General features: G+C 38.3%; 1 long non-coding RNA gene across 2 annotated transcripts; it reads left to right on the forward strand.

Annotated features, from left to right (window-relative positions):
- Window positions 1-1,256: 1,256 nt before the first annotated feature.
- On the forward strand, window positions 1,257-13,141 carry LOC124260167. 2 transcript variants are annotated; one of them, XR_006894012.1, is made up of 3 exons: window positions 1,257-1,271; window positions 3,834-3,836; window positions 12,932-13,141. It is a non-coding gene; the product is annotated as an uncharacterized LOC124260167 (long non-coding RNA). The 2 variants fall into 2 exon arrangements; XR_006894013.1 differs by lacking the exon at window positions 3,834-3,836 and adding an exon at window positions 9,286-9,288 and having other exon boundaries at window positions 1,261-1,271.
- The last annotated feature ends 245 nt before the right edge of the window (window positions 13,142-13,386 follow it).

Here is a 13,386-nt window from a genome sequence, read left to right on the forward strand (position 1 = left end):
CTGTAATTAAACATTTGTATGTATCATATGTACTTTTTAATTGATTATATTCTTGTTTATATTGTAATTCATTTCAGTTTCTGATGTCTTATACTTTGTCAGTGTTAGGTCAACCTGTGGCCTCACTAATTGCCAAGGAGGAGAAAAAAGAAGACGGGGAAGCTCTATATTTTCCAGCTCTATGCCGGCAGCAAAAATGAATGGTTTAATTCTTAAACCAAGAGGCGGAACAAGAGAAGACGTTTTCTTGTACAAATCCTCATACAGAGGGTTACAGACACAGTTAAATACCGGGTTAGACTCATTAGAATAAAACTTTGTTATACACTGCAAGGATAATTTCCGTACTGCGTTGTGTAAGAGATGGCTCATCGGCCTCAACACGGAGACTGTCAACAGGAGACGTTCTAAAAACCCAAGACCAAGTCTTAGAGGAATTCAACTTAGAAACAGAATCTTATGGTATGAAGAAGGAGAAACACCACAACAAAATACTTCTGCCATTTAGAAAATAGAAATTATGTCAGCAAAGCAATAAATAGAGTTATTACAGATAAGAACGAGGAAATTACTGACAGTAAATCAATATAAAATGAACTGAAAGAATGTTATAAAAAACTTTATTCTTCAGACAAGAATTATAAAAATGATGACCACTTAGACAATGTAATAATTCCAATCTTGAGTGACCAATTTAGAGACAATTTGGAAAAAGAAATAGATATGAATGAAATATCATTTGCAGTAAAAAGTATGAAGAATAACAAAAGCCCTGGAATTGATGGATTTCCTATAGATTTCTTCAAGTACTTTTGGAAAGAACTCAAAATTTGGATTTTTAAATTTATCAATGATGTTTCAAGAAGAAATAAGATGTCTCTTACCATGAAGAGAAGAGTTATCACTTGTATACCTAAAGCTAATAAAGATAGGGCCTTATTAAAGAACTGGAGACCAAGTACTTTATTAAATGCTTTGTATAACATAATTAGTGCATGTATCTCTAACCGGTTAAAAATCACCTTAGACTCTTTAATACATAATAACCAGACTGGATTCATACCGGGTAGAACTCTTAGTGAAAATACAAGGTTATTATATGATCTTATAGATAGATCTTAGAGATATTCCTGGTCTGCTGATTTTAATTGACTTCGAAAAAGCTTTTGACACAGTTTCTAAAGATTTTATCAACTCTGTTTTACTAAAAATTGGTTTTAGGCCACAGAATATACGCTGGATGAATTTATTAACTTATGATACAACATCATGTGTATTTCAGAATGGACATCTCTCTGATTTCTTCCCTAATGAGCGGGGTTGCAGGCAAGGTGACGCAATATCGCCATATTTGTTTCTTTTTGTAGCTGAAATCCTTGGATGTATGATAAGACAAAATGATGATATAAATGGTATTGTAATTGATGTTCAGGAATATAAATTAGGACAATATGCTGATGATACTGAATTATTTTTGGATGGTTCAGATAAAAGTTTGTATGCTGCTATTGATACCATTAATACTTTTTACAATATGTCAGGGTTAACGATAAATATCGATAAGACTAAAGCAATCTGGATAGGCTCAAATGCAGGTAGCAGAGCTATGATTTGTGAAGATTTGAAAATAGAATGGCAAAGAAAGGAATTTGAAGTTTTGGGTATTAAATTCACACCTGATTTGAATGACTTATGGGTAATCAACACAAGAAAAAGACTTGCAGAAATTAATAGATTATTGGCAACATGGAGAAAAAGACATCTCACACTGATTGGCAAAATCACTGTAATTAAAACATTGGCTCTTTCAAAACTGGTTCACATTTTCAATTCTTTACCTAATCCCCCTGATGAATTTATCACTTCCCCTGAGAGACTATTCTTCAGATTCATTTGGAATGACAAAAATGATAAAATTAAACGGAGCACTTTGAAAAAAGATTATACAGAAGGGGGTTTACGCATGATAGATATTAAAACCTTTGTTAATGCCATGAAATTATCCATACTCAGACTCTATTTGAGAAAAACAAATGTGAGTAATCCATGCAATTTTCAATTAAATAATATACTAAAATATGGAGCAAATTTTCAGAATTTTGTTGAAAATGATAATCCTTTTTGGAAAGATGTTTTATAGGCATGGAAATTATACTGTAATAAGAATACCATAGAAGCAGACAACATTAAAGGAATTTTAGCACAATCTTTATGGCTGAATAATAATTTCAAAAACCCAAATCACTTTATCAGGCATTGGGCTAAAAATGGAATTTTAACAATTAAGGACCTTTGTAATGAAAATGGTTTTATGTCTCTTGAAGATCTGAAGCTCAAATTTGATATTAGAGGTACATATATGGATCTTCGATATGCTTTCTATATCATACCTGAATCATGGAAATTGACCATAAAACAATACAGAAATATACATAACAATGATCTGGATGATAACTTTCTTCATAAAGATTTTATGGATTTGAAAAAAGGTTCAAGATTATTTTATGATAAACTCTTATCTGACAATATTAAACCTCATATTTGCCTAAAATGGGAAAACTTATTTTACGATATTGATTTTGATTGGCGTATAATTTTTAATATTTGCAGAAGGAATGTGAAAGATGTAAAACTTTTAGACTTTCAATCTAAAGTTTTGCACAGAATTATTTATACAAAAAAAGAACTTATGAAAATGAAACTGGTTGACAATGCAGTATGTAGCCTTTGTAATGTTGATAGTGAAACTTTATGTCATGGATATTGGGAATGTGTTGTAACCCAAACCTTCTGGAAGGAACTTGAAAACTGGATAATCCAAAATATACAGAAATTTGAAATAACAAAGACCTTGGTTTGGTTTGGAATTTTGGGTAATAAGCCAATACTAAATCATATAATCTTATCTGCTAAAAAATATATATATACTTGCACTTTGAAGAAAATAATTCCAAAAGTTAATAACTTTTAAAATTTTTTGAAAGACATTTATACGGTTGAAAATTTCATATCCAGAAGGAACAATAAATCTGATAAATTTTCAGACAAATGGTTTCCCTTATTCTCAATATTTAATTTCTGACGTTATCTTTAATCAAATGGGAATAATTTTACTGGAGTATATTCTCTCTATGCTATCAGTTGATCTAACATTTTTGTTGAACCCAATGAACTTTGATCATGTATTTATGCATTTATTGCTTTACTTGTCGGCGAAAATATTTTTCGGCTTTCTTCCTACATTTGCTGGCCTGTTTACATTCATTATTAAGCAATGGTTTACGAATATGTTGAATTGCAGAGGACTTAGGAATTGTTTTGTCAGCAATGTCAATTAGTATGTCCGAAAAAGACTGTTTAGGATCTTCACTGTTCCTAAAAAGATCATGCTTTAAGTGGTCAACACACACAGTCTCATATAATGACCAATCAGCCCTGGCGAAGTTGTTTCTTGACAAAAGTTGATCATCACCAGGGTTAAATTGTTTTGAGAATGGTGGGGGCGTGATCACTCCCACATATGTCATCATGGACCATCCAGTCAAATTCATAATACAAGTTGGAGTCGGTGAGTGACAGATCCAGGGAAGAATATGTTCCCGTAGCTGGATGAAGATAAGTGGATGAATCATCATTGAAAATACATAAATTATTATCGGAAATGAATTCCTCTAGCATTTTACCTTTAGTATTAGTACGGACACTACCCCAAAACGGGTTGGGTCCGTTAAGATCGCCCATGATGAGACATGACTTTGGGAGCTGATCATACAGATTTTGCAGATCCGACAGTCGGATATCAGAAGATGGGGGGACATATAAACTGCCCAGAGTCAGTGCAACGTGTAAGGTCAGTCGAACAGCTACAGGCTGAAGACTGCTGTTAAGCGGGATACGGTTATGTAAACTCACACGCAAAAGAAACGCAAGTCTAGAATAAAGTATATACGTACTTATTTTTTAACAGTATAGAATACAAATACCAACAGCGTAAGGTATACAGAAATTTGAGCAAGAACAGTTCATTGGCAACAAAAACAGATGACGTCATTACATTTTGTGACAGCAAAAGAGTTGCGCAAATTCTAGTCAATTGCCATGACGTCATTCAATACGTGGTGTGGCCACCATTAGCATTGATCACTGCAACATATCTCCTGTACATGGAGTGGATCAGACGATTCGTAGAGGCCCTGGGGATCCTCCTGCACACATCCAGAACAGCTGTACGAAGTTCATCAGCAGTTGTAGGCACTGGTCGCACTTCATTCAGGCGCCTTATCCCACAAGTGCTAGATGGGGTTCAGGTCAGGGCTGCGAGTTCGCCACGGTAGGACATTGATGTTGTGTTGTTGAAGAAAGTCCATGGTAACTCTTGCAACATGTGGACGAGCTTCATCCTGCTGGAAAAGGTGGTTACGATGTTGGGCGAAAAATGGAACAACATGGGGTCTGATGACTTGGTCAATGTAACGCTGAGCTGTGACCCCATGTCCTCGACATTGTCCCACATTCTGGAAGCACATTGGTCCACGTCTCGCATTAAGTCCAATTCCGGCCCAAATCATGACACTAGGTCCACCCCATGCATCCCTTTCCAAAACATTTCTGTCAGCAAAACGATCTCCTTGACGTCGCCAAACTCTGACCCTTCCATCTGCATGTGACACACAAAACCGACTCTCATCAGAGAATATGACACGTCTGCACGTTGACGCCAGTTTTGATGACCCTGTGCCCACTGAAGTTGTGCTTGTCGATGCCGTGGTTGGAGGACAGGACGACGTGCTGGTCGGCGACATCGAAAGTTGTTGGAACGCAGACGTCGGATGACAGTGTCACGGCTGATGCGTCGATTATGCGTTCCTATGGTGTCTCGAGCAGTCTGGCTTGCTGTCAGGAAAGGATCTCTAGAGGGCTGAACTTCTGTCTGGGATCCAGACGTAAACTGGGTGACTCGGGAAGTAGGTGGAGTAAGTACAGTGATTGATGTAACAGGTTTTTCTGACTTGACCCATGTCAAATCAGTCTGGCATGCAGTAGAGGACATTGCTACAGAGCATGTTACTGCAGCTGAATATGTGATATTCTGAGGAGTTGAAGGCTGATTATTGATCAGTTTTTTCGCATCGAGGTATGGAATATTCTTTTAACATTTTATCTTCATAATTTGTGATTCCCATTGATACACGGGGCAAGACCTGGATGAAGCAGAGTGTGGGCCATGGTAGTTAGGACATTTGAAATCATTCTGACAATCTGCACCATCATGTTTGTCCCCACAACGGTGACAAACTGCAGAATTACGGCATGAGTAGGTCCCATGACCAAAATGCTGACACTTGTAACACCGGAGTGGATTGGGGATATTACACATCAACCCCGATGTTAAAGTAACCTGCCTTGATCGACTGGGGAAGGGATGATCTGGCAAAAGTCAAGAGATAAGTGTTAGTTTTTTATCATTTCCCCCTCTTTTTTTATTGTAAAACGCTTCACCGCCCTGTCTCGTATAATGCCACGGGAAGAATGTAGAGTCCTGCGCACGGACACAGCAACTTCCACATTGGCAAATGTTTTAACAGGCAAAAGATTAAGAGATTGCTGTTAATGGGCACTCCACCAGAAGTGAACCACTACGGAGACGGGTGACATTTTTAACCTCACCGCATATCCCAACGCTAGCTTTGGATATGGCAAATGGGTTCAGTTTTATTGGTAAAAAAATCCGAAGCTTTAGTTACTAGGCAACGAGCCCATGAATCAACGTTTGGCGATTGGTTTCAGTAGAGTGATCAAGTTCATCTAGTCTTCGCTTTGAGATAAAACAGCTTCTTGGGATGCCATCATGAAAGGAAAAGTATTCCGCACCCCTGCTAACAGTGTACAGAACTGGTATGAGAGAGAAAGTAACGAGTCACTTATCTTCAACTTAATATCCTGTACTTGTCCTGGCACCAAAAGAAGTCCCGTTCCTGTAACACAACACTCTCTTGTTTTAAGAGTACAAATGGTACTGACTGGCTCTCAGTCGGTACCAATTCATCGTTTGCAGATGGAGGTGACTTCTACCTGTCTGTCTTCTCTGCTGACCATTCGGGTATACTATCCGAATAGGAGTATTGTCCTTTTCACCTATCCAGAGTTTACTAGTGGAGGACATCAACAAATTGTTGATTCTTTCTGTGAAATGATCTTCATTCCGGGGTCTATTGCCTGCCACGTATATCCTACATGTACTTTCACTGTTTTCTTGTTACATTCCCCAAACAATAACATTCCAACTACATTACGGCTGTATAAAAATAACTGAGTCTGGAAAAGACAATGCAATGACTTAAATTTATGAAAGTTGATCTATGCAGCTGGGATGAGCTCGCATGAATCTACTAATTCAAATAGTCCGTAAGTCGGCTCTATATGAGAAACGTTTTTCGTCCGAAGACCAATGCTATCCTGGATCTTCATTGTTTCCTCTATAAAGTGATTCCATGCTTAGCCGAAATAGTTTCTGCAGAGTTGTCGAGATGGGTTATCATGTCCCTGTTCATGTAATGGCTTAATAGCGTCTTGATGTAGTTCAGAGTCTAGAAGTAGATAGCGTGTCCAGAACAAGAGGATTACAATACTCACTGGGAATGACAGAGGATTGTCACATTAGACCGATTCTTGATGGGAGATCGGCTTGTTAGTTACAGGGATTGCCAAACTTGTCAAACACTTAAACAGAGCGTATAACCCTGACATAAGGACATTGCTGTCATTAATACCCAGGGATTACCCATAGTTGAAAGGGAAGATATATGTCGTGCAAGTGGCGAAGATGTCTATCGTAGAAATGGTGAGTTAATATTTTATATTTGTGACCCAATATTTCACTCAATTGCATTGTACTAGTAATCTGTATTGTCATTCATTGTAGCTTGCTCATTGTTTGTTTAATATATAATTGAATATTTAGACCTGTCTGTGTTCTATTTTGCTGGCTCAAATGGGACTCTTAAACCTTTTTGTCAGGGCACATTATTAGACGTAACAATACCTGAACCCGTGATAAGATTAACATAACGTGGGCTAAGTTCAATTGATCCACAGTGCCAGTTAAATCTGAAAACACATGTGACAGAGTCTGAAGATGGGACAATTATGACCTACCTGACATTATTCAAATGATGTCATGAACAACAACCCTGGAGAGTGGAGAAAAACAAGATTGGAAGTCCATAGACAGATATACAAAAGAGTTAGAAATGAAGTGACCATGGTAATTCGGAAATCAAAATCAAATATTGCCAATCCAAAATTGCGAATTGTACTAACAATCCCGAGACCTTACACCAATTTGTTTTATCACTTATGGGAAAAGAAAAGAAAACTGTTTTGCCTCCTCGCACCTGTGATTGAAATCTTGCAAATGAATTTAACTCCTATTCTGTCTCTAAAATAGAGAAAATACGTGGTGACTTGGACAATACATGCTCTGGAGAAGACACAGCTTTTGATTCTGCTGCGTTTTGTGGAGATCCTATGAATCGCTTCACCTAGTTCTCTGAGGGCGAAATTCTTACAATGAAGACTGTTCGAGTAGGAGACGTTGAGATTACAGTTTCGGAATGTGTCAGGCATCTTGGTGTGGTTTTCGACAACAATCTATCAATGGATGATCACATATCTAAACTCTGTCACTCTTGCTATTTTCATCTAAGGAATATTGGTTCCGTTAGAGATCTTCGCTCTACTGATATGGCACATATGCTAGCAAGAACACTTTTATTGACAAGACTTGATTATGCAAATAGCTTGATGGGAAATCTAACCCAGGAACAGTTTGCGATACTCCAACGGTTCCAAAACACTGCAGCGTGGATCGTGACCCGAACGAGGAAGTGTGCACATATAACACCAGTGCTAACTTCCCTACACTGGCCAAGCTCGAGTCCAATACAAGATTCTCACCTTGACATATATATGTGTCAATCACACAGCTCCCGCCTATCTCACAGAATTGATTGAAAAATATGAACCTTCTCGGACACTACGATCTGCTGATCAGTTACTTCTTAAAGTACCCCAAACTAGCCTCAAAAAGTATGGACAGAGATAATTTGCTTACATGGCTCCAACTCTATTGAAAGATCTTCCCTTGGGAATAACGAAATCCTAATCATTGACAATCTTTAAAAGCTGCATAAAGAATCATCTCTTCCAAAAGTCCTATAAAGATTGATATACCTGTGAAAATATAGCACCTCTACTGCAGCAGACACCAAGTGCCCGGAGCTTTGGCGCATAACAAATCTACTGTATTATAAATATCATTGTTATGAGAAATGCAAACAGGCATAAATACACATTGTCACACAAACATATATGACCTTCCTTGTGAGCCTTACAACCGAGAGTAGGCGGTGCTGCGGATATGACACTGATTTCTCAGAGCTTGTCCAACATGTGCTAGAAGGCTGATGAAATATCGGTACATAGTTTGGATCGGAATTGTCTACAGTTGTATTGTGAAATACAAAAATGGCAAAATAAAAGAGAAATTATATGTATGGATCACTGGAGATTAATAATGAGAGCTGGTGTATGCAACAAAGCTAAACATGCCCTGCCCTACTGGTATTGACCACTCACACATGCTGTATGAAAATATTTAAAACCAGCGATAGATGAGAAAGCAGTGAACAATGCCTTTGCTTTGGGATCAGGACAACTCAACACTGCCCAGCTACTGCAGGTTTCCGACAACCTCCACTGACTACTAATCAAAATACACGAGCCAGCCAAGGGAGGCAACTCTGAAGCGCTATCAAAAAGGCGTGTCGCTACAAATACTATAGCTATTGAATATAAATGATGCGAACCAAAACCCACACTCAAAACTTTAAACATTGTGACCCATAATAACTATCGCTTAATCAATGTGATATTACAAATTACAAAAAACCCCACTCTCATAACAGTATATTTATTTTAAAATATGCCGTTGTAACATTATATTCTATACTATATTTATGCAACATATTCTTGGATCTGCATAATATGTTGAATATTTGTATAAAATGGTCACTTTCTGTGACGCCACTCAGCGAGGAAAACGTCTTTCGTCTGAACATATCTAACAATGATGCCATATATACTACTGGAATATAGTAACTGTGCATTGTATGACGTTATGCCATTTTCTAATGCAAAGGGATAATAACATAATTTGCGGTGTTTTCCTTAATCACTGTTTAACTGTTGACAATGTAATATCAAACTCTTGACGCTAAGCAAAAGCCAGTTCACAAATTTAGTATCATGAGTGTCAACCACTGGCCTTTATTCAGCCTTGACAACGACGACGCATAGACGACACTAAGCGATTGAAGAAAGCTTGGGGAATGTTAAACCAACGTTTGTCATAATTTAGAAAACGTCCATTTCACAACGCCGTCGGCATCTAACTGTCGACGTTGAACAATGCACGCGTCAGCATATCGTTCACTTGGCCATCTGTGAACCCTTGCCCTGCCATCTGAGCTGTCGTCAGTGTACAAACCACCATCCCAGTCTTGTCCCCTGTACTGTAGATACTGTCTACACCATACCAGGCAAGAAGGACTGTCAGTGACATTGGTTTGGTGGAACATTTGTTTTGCAGGCCGTCGGGGCCGGACGTTGTGCTTTCTTAGTCGGTTCCATATAGTCCTGAAACTGATTGGACGTAAACCGGGAATGGTCCGAGCAGTCAAATTGGCAGTCTGGAATCGATTCCATAGATGGGTCAACTGAATGTGGTTGTCTTGCTGACGTGATGTCACGTGTGGACTGCCGCTCCGAAGTAAATATCTCGTGTTCCCATTATGTTGAAAACGTCTCCATGGAGAACACATCGTGTTTCGATGGACACCAAAATGTCTGCCAACTTCATTTTGGGCCATTCCGGTCTCTAGCATACCCACAGCGCGAAGACGCTGATTTTCGGTAAACCGTTGCATGTGCAGTTTAGGCTGAAAGTAACGAGTATTTCACAACATTCAGAGGCTACCGTGTTTCAATTTTCAATATCTGATGTTCAGGTGTCTAAACACATGCAAAAAAGCGAGTAAATTCATTATACACAAAGCAAGTGATACGTGATATCAAATTTCACGCAAAGTGCCTTGCTGTTTGTTTATTTAGGATTATTTTTAGAAATGTTCAAATAGCTTTTATTATATGCAATTTTATGTAATGCACAGTTACATTTTTCCATCAGCATATATTTTAAAATAAAGCCTCGGGCCACAACCCGCGACATCACTATGACTCATCCCCACTATCTACACATTCCCATGAAACTTCTGATCTTTTTGGGGCGGTGGGGTAGCCTAGTGGTTAAAGCGTTCGCTCGTCACATGGAAGACCCAGGTTCGATTCCGGACATGGACACAATGTGTGAAGCCCATTTCTGATGTCCAACGACGTGAAATTGCTGCAATGTTGCTAAAAGTGGCGTAAAGCTAAACTCTCTCACTCGTTCACATACCTAATGTAATCATCACATTAAACTAAAAGACCAGGACCACATTACTGTGCCTTTCAAGAAAATACTTTTGCAAGGCATTTACCAAGATCTCACAGCCATGAAACATACGTCGGCAAATAGCAGTGAAACTACAGAAATACACCTGGCATATGCTGTGATCCGATATTTACGCTGATATCAACATTGGTAGTCGTTTTTGTGAAATTTTAATGTCACTGTGTAAACGAGATACTGTCAGGGCCATATTGTGTATGAAAGCGTTCACACGTTTCTCTTATAAATTTATGAATATTCTCGAAAACTGTCAAATAGATAGATAGGAAATTTCTTACGACAACCTAAAGAACGCATTATCTTCTGCAACTTACATATTTATAAACACCAGTAAATATAATCTTATTTATGAAAAGTTAAAAGTATCAAAATAGATATTTCAAAAAGACAACACACAGTCAAAACTGAGTTTTTACAGATACTTTTACACATTTTTACCAGCATATTGTAACTGCATTCTGGCTTACCTCAATTTATTTCTAATCCTTGAACGAAGTCGGAAGTCATCATCAGGACAAACATAAATAATTTCAGCGCCCTCGGTCAGGTAGGGTCTGGAGGAGATGTTGACAAGGATTATAAGAAATTGCAAGAGCAGCTCCAGCATTTGCTGCCTACATTTCACAGCTTTAGATGTCCTTTTCCAGCTTTTTTGCCTACATTTCACAACTTTCGTGGTCCTTCTCCAACATTTGTGGCCTACATTTCACAACTGTCGATGCTATATTCCACCATTTGTCATAAACATGCAGTAGCTTGGCGGTGTTGAGGTGTCCTGATAGCAAAGCAAAGGCATTGTTCTTCTGAAGACTGTTCTCTCATTTATTGCTGGTTTTATATATTTCTCACACATGATATACAACATGTGTGGCTACTGCTACAGGTAGGGTGAGTGAGTTAAAATTTTACATCGCATCGGCAATATTACAGTCAAATAGCGATGAAAACAAGGTAATCATTTTAAAATATCTTTCGACAAAGGATAGTGAAACCAACTAGACTATCACAAACACACACACACACGCACACATACATACATATATATAATTAGTGAGTGAGTGAGTTAATATTTAACGTCACATTGGCAATATCTCAGCCTTATCGTGACGAAAACAATTTATACAATATAAATGAAAACATTTTAAAGAGTAAAATCTGTCGATGATGGACAGTAAAAATCCTAGAGTATCACAGATATGAATATTAAACTAGAATATAAATCTAAAACATTTTAATTGAAGAAGACAGTACAATATAAAACACGGGCTATAGATCGCCAACAACTGAAGGTAGATCACCATACTAGGGACCATGAGGACTTACTGTACCTTTGCTACCTGCATGGACCCTAGTTGGATTTATACCACCCCGCTGACGATTGTAGGACAAGTCTAACCCAATGTAAAAAGAACAAAATACTACGTTTAAAAATCCGGTAAGCTTAAATTTAACTTTGAAAGTTTTGGGACTTACGTACCCTCTCAGGACGACAATCATTTTACGATACGTTAACCCCCTTTGAGGGTACAGGCACTAACCATCGCAGTTGCTAATTTATACTACCATTTATAAAATCCCATTTATCTATTTACAAAACACATTGTTCAAAACCAATCTAAAATTTTTATTTCTTTTATAAAAACAATTACTAAATGATGATTTACATTATAGAAAAGATCCTTAATTGTTTTGACATTGAAATATTTATCTCTTGTGATGGCAAAATAAATACAGTCAAGCTGGACATGCTTGACCGTGATTCTCTCATCACAAGGGATACAAAACGGAGGATCTTCACCTTTCAATTAATATTCGTGAGTATATCTAGTATGGCCAGTGCGACATCGCCGCATAATGACCTCTTCAAATCTGGACTGAAAACCAAAGTAGGTGTAACCGGTATAGGGTTTTATTGCATTTAATTTTACAATTAAACGAGACTTACCTGTAAGTTGAAGTTTGGTTGGGATTCTGCTACGTCACAGGAGTGCTGGAGGTTAACATGAGATTGTGCAGTGCGATCGAGCATCAGTATTTAAAGTAGATTGTTGACACCAGTAAGTTAGAAACTAACCCACTGGGTTATCAAACAGGGTGGGAGTGAGGAGGGCATGTTAACCTCCAGCAATCCTGTGACGTAGCAGAATCCCAACCAAACTTCAACTTACAGGTAAGTCTCGTTTAATTGTAAAATTCTGCTACGTCACGGTGCTTCCGGTTCCCATGAGATTTGAAAGGTACCTGGTGGCATAAAAACGTCACAGACAACAAGCCCTTCATTAACAATGATATTGATTTAATTGGCATTGGTTACTCATTTCCAACTACAAATACAATGATTATAAATGACAAGCAATGTAGGACAGCAAACCAACACGTGTTTCAACCCGTCTGGTACAAGTTGTAGTCTTCCTGACATAAGGAGCACTAACTAATCTCATCAGAATCTAACCCGGTGGGTGTGTCTTGATTAACCATAACGATTGTCTCATACATATTGCTAGCACCAGAGGCAACTGGGAGCCGGTAATGTTTGGCAAAAGTCTTGGCCGATGCCCTGCCTGCTGTCCTGAGAATGTCCGTGAGCGGAACATGTGCCACACTGGCTGCCGAAGAGGCTGCTGCTCTTGTACTGTGGGCACAGAAGACAGAGGGATCAATCCCTGCCGCCGCCAGGACTTGCTGTACCCACCTTGCAATGGTGGATGTACTGACCTTCTTATGGGGTTTTTGGAAACTAACAAGCACTTGCGTTTCCTCTCCCCTCAAGTCCACCGTGAAGTCTAAATACAATCTAAGAGTCCGATAAACACAGA

The sequence above is a fragment of the Haliotis rubra genome, unplaced genomic scaffold, assembly GCF_003918875.1.
Source record: "Haliotis rubra isolate DU_JTF1 unplaced genomic scaffold, ASM391887v1 Scf752, whole genome shotgun sequence".
Classification (NCBI taxonomy): Eukaryota; Metazoa; Mollusca; class Gastropoda; order Lepetellida; family Haliotidae; genus Haliotis; species Haliotis rubra.